Below are 4,993 nucleotides of genomic sequence, written 5' to 3'. Positions count from 1 at the left end.
TCTGTAGTTGGATATTGTGGCTCAGATTTTGTGGGTGATCTGGACAAACAAAGATCAACTACTGGTTGTGTGTTTACTTTTGCAAGGGCACCAGTTAGTTGGAAGTCTACTTTGCAGTCAACAGTAGCTTTGTCTACAACAGAGGCAGAGTACATGGCTATTACAGAGGCTGTGAAGGAGGTAATTTGGCTTCAGGGATTGCTAAAAGAGCTTGGTATTGGACAAAAAAGTATCACAATTTTTTGTGATAGCCAAAGTGCTATTCAATTAGTGAAGAACCAAGTTTATCATACAAGGACGAAGCACATTGATGTTCGGTATCATTTCGTACGAGAAATCATAGAAGGTGGAGTCACGGTGAAGAAAATTCATACTACAGAGAATCCTGCTGATATGCTGACAAAAGTGGTGATTGCATCAAGTTTCAACATTGTTTGGATTTGATCAACATTGTTGAACACTGAATATTGAAGATGAAGACACAACCAAAATTTGTTATTGAGAGAAAATTGAAGATGTGGAATTTTGCCAAGGTGGAGATTTGTTGAGTGGCAGAACTCCCACATCGGTGAAGTACCAATTTTGGTTGGTACTTCACCCTATAAAAGAAGGTCATATGTTTAGGATTTAAACACACCTCTCATTTGCATTTTTATCTTCTTAAGGCATTTATATCTTCTCTCTTTTGTATTATTTCACTTGTACTTTTGGAGTTGAATAAAATATTGGTTGTGTCCGAGGAAGTAGGCAAAATTGGCCGAACCTCGTAAATTTTGGTGTTCCTTTTATTGTTGCTTTATTGTCTTATTTATTATTTGGTGACTGTCATATTTTTTGGTATAGTAGTTGTGACTCATTCACACTATATACATTTGGCTTCCGTAACAACTACTTACTATGATCAGCTTTCTAAAGTGACATCCTTGAGGGTTTATATATGTGGGATAAGTTTTGCATGTGTGTCACTTCTTTCTTTTACATTCATGTATGGTACTTCACTATTGCATTTAAGTGTGAACCAGCATATTTCCCTGGAGAACTCGTAAATACTTTTGCTACGAAAAAGGATTGTGAAAGAAACGAGTAGTGGGAAAAAGATTTTGCCTCCGGTGTAGCTCGAAAGCAGAAAGAGTAGAATTCATTCGAGAGAGCTTGGTTGTCTTAAGAATGATTCGGGTGAGGGATTCTCTTAAGAATAAAGAATTAGAATAGAATCTAATTTATATTTATGTTAACAGGAGCGCCACGGATCCAATACCAAAACGCTTGATAGAAAAGGCTAGCCTTCCCCAAACAAGATACTTTTGAAAGTATAGACTACTAATTAATGGTCTCATCCTCCTCTCATTGCACATACAAATAAGGGTGTCAAATATACCAAATTTGAGTTGGTTTAAACAGGTTGAAATAACAAGTGATCGGGTCATAGTACATCAAAATTTATTTGGAAAAAATTTGGATAAATAATGTGTCGTAACTTAACTCTATATAGCCTTTTCGCAATCCGCTTGTTTGTTTTTAATAATTTACAATTTTCCAACCCAAATATAAAAAGTTTTTCCTTCTTTGCCATGGTTCTATGTATCAAATCAAACACAAATTTTTTTTTTTTCTATGTTTGACAAGTTATGCACAGGGGCGGGGTAGAGTATAAATTATGGGTTTCGGATGAACTCAGTAGCTTTTGCTTAGTCCTAATATTTATATTAGAAAATTCATTATATATATGTAAATATTCAACTGTGAACTCAGTGATTATAATAAGCTATAGGTTTGACGGTAACTTAGAACTCATAAACTTCAAAATCTAGCCTCGCCTCTCGTTACGAAGCAAAAATTGATCCAAGTTTTAGATGACCTTACTTATTTTTTCATATTGACTCATTCAATTTAAGTCGTCCAAGTTTAAATGTATATTATCCCTATGCATTGCGATCTTTTAGTAATGATTACAAGGACAAATATAATCGTTTTAACTTTACTTTTGGTTGCCAAATCTCTTCAATTTTTATTTTACCTTTTACCACTTGAATTGCAATGATGATCTACAACCAAAATATTGAAATATACCATTCGATCTGCTTTGTTTCCTAGTGGACATCATGATTGAATGTATCTTACGACGTTTAGTTTGAACAACGTAAACTAGCTATAGTTTAATTACACTGAGAAAGGGTCATAAAATTTTCAAATCCACTGATCCATATTCTTGAACAAATTAATATGCACTAGGTGTTTTCTGTTTTATCGCTAATTTTGGTCCTAAAGTTTGTTTTAAATCAATGTTTTATTTGTTTTCTTTACGTTCTTGAAAATTAAACATTTCACATCTTACCATCCAAAATCTCTTCCTGGTGGAAAAGAAAAAAAAGGCGTACGAAAACAAGAATAAGAACTCCATAAATCATACTTACCGTAAGAATATATCAAGGGATGCTCCATAAAATTAGTGACCTAAAGCTAAATTTTAATATGAGATCTTATACTTTTTTATTAGTACGTATACACATATATGCAAAGAATTAGTCTTGCCCTTATTTTTCATACTTGTTATTTATAATATATATATTCTTAAATGACATAAGTCTTTATCTTCACATAGTAATATTATTATTTATATTAGAAAAAAATAATTTAAATAAATGAGACATTAGAGATGTATTTGCAATATGTTACCTTTGATATTGTTGTAAAAGATGTATTTACTAATATGAAGATTTAAGTAGTTTAATTCAAAGTTTTAAAAATATTTTTACTATTAAGAGTAGACAACTTTCTTTCTTTTTAACAAATTTTTTGTACTTTTTTATTTTTTCTACAAACATTAATATTGTCTAATTTGAAATAAAATTATAAAATTCATTATTAAAAATTTTGGGGACCTAAATCAAGATTTTACTAGTCTCTTACTAGAGCCACTTGTCCACCATGACATTCTAAATCAAATTTATAGAGTCTCACTTAAGATAATGCAACAATGACAAGAATATTAAAGGCAGTAGGTGTGTCATTCAGTTACCAAATGTTAATGAAGGTGGTTGAACATTACGTTCATGATGGGGCAGTAGTTTGTAAATAATTGTTGATTATCAATGAGGGGCGGCTCAACAGAACCGATGATCTAAAATTAAAATATATTAAAAAGACCTTGAAACTTCTTTTATAAAACTCATATAATATTAAGACACAAAAAAACTTACATGACTTTGATCTAGCGGTGAGAGCGCAACTCGTGATGTATCGGTTAGGCGCACGTCATATGGTATTGAATTCTCCCCTTAAGTGAAAATAATAAAGGGGTGAGCCCATTATCCATTATGTTTTGAACTTTGCGACATTTGTCTCATGGATTTCTAAGTTAAAAAAGATAAGACACAAAAGAGCTTGCTTTATGGTATGTGGATCAATCAAATATGACAACAAGGAATAGTTAATTTAGAGAATTTGAGTTAATTAGAAAGTAAAATCGTGAGAAACATGAAAAAAGACTATACATAAAGGAAGAAAATAAAATTGATAAGAAGGTAAATATGTTATTTAATTTAGTAAGAGAAAAATTTATTCTATTAACTCACTTAATCCTACGCCTACTAAATTTAAAATCTTATTAATAATTATAGAAATATAAATTAGAGTATATTATATGATAATATAGTAATGCTCTATATTTTTTGGACCTTAAAGATTTGATGGCGTTAGGCAAGAACTTCACTTGTCTTACCGCAGAGCCGCCCTTGGAATATATATTGTTCAACTTGAGGAGCATTTCCCACGAATCCTTTCGTAATTCTTTTCATTTATACTTAAAGGCTAAAAATTTCGATCCTGATGAATATAATAATATGCTAATAAGGGAAGACTAAGGCAGCGTTCGATATGATGGATAAGCAAAAATAATCCTCAGATAAAAATTTAGTACCGCTCATTCTTAAGTTATTTCTTATTGACTGTTTGATATGTAGTATTAATCCTGCGATTGTTAATTTTACTTTTATTCTGAGATAACTTATATCTGCTAGATGGTGGAATAGTAATTCCAGTATAAGTTATTTCAGGATAAAACATTAAAATTGACAACTAAGAATTAATATAACCTAACTAGGATAACTAATTCCAGCATAACTAATTAAGCTGAAACATATAGTTGGCTCCTAACTTACTTCTTTTAAATGAAATTAGACGAAACCATTGTAGTATACTAATATTAATATTTTTAACACTATTTGCTTTTCGAAATAAATTTGGCCTTACAATTTTGGGACCTTTTTTTTGGGAGAAATTAAAAATAGCTAGATCTACAAGTGGTAATTGAAAAATAGCCACAGTATCAAAAGTAATTGAATTTTAGCCACTTTTCATGTAAAGATAAATCTGAACGAAAACATTGTTCAAAATTCAAAAAATATTCCAGTATAATATACTGAAGTTCCAATATAATATACTGAACTTCCAGTATATTATACTGGAGTTCAAATATAATTATACTGGACTTCTAGTGGTCCAGCATAATATGCTGGAAGCTTATACATTGTTGCTCCACTCTCCAGTATATTATGCTGGAACTTTCCGTGTGTTGGGTTCCAGCATAATATGCTGGAAGTTCATACACAGGTACACCAATCTCCAGTATATTATGCTAGAACTTTTCGTGTTGCGGCAAAATAGTTGCTATTTTTGAATGACTTTACAAATGCTGGCTATTTTTTAATTATCAGTCTGAAAACTAACTAGCCCGTGCTATTTTCACGTTTTTTCTTGATCTCAACAGAAATCCCAACCCAAATTTTTATTTTAACCAATCCTATCGTGTTAAGATACTAAATTTTAATCTTTCAGATGGATTACAAATTATAAAAAAATATAATTAAATAAATAAAAATATAATCTTTTAAAAGATTAAGTTTTTAGATAAGATAATCATAACTTTAAAATGATGGCAGAGTAGAAAAAGGTCTTAAGATCAAGTCTCACTACTATTTTTTATCAAAAAGAA

Source organism: Nicotiana tabacum, chromosome 11 (genome assembly GCF_000715075.1).
Source record: "Nicotiana tabacum cultivar K326 chromosome 11, ASM71507v2, whole genome shotgun sequence".
NCBI lineage: Eukaryota > Viridiplantae > Streptophyta > Magnoliopsida > Solanales > Solanaceae > Nicotiana > Nicotiana tabacum.
Note: the sequence above shows the minus strand (reverse complement) of the source record.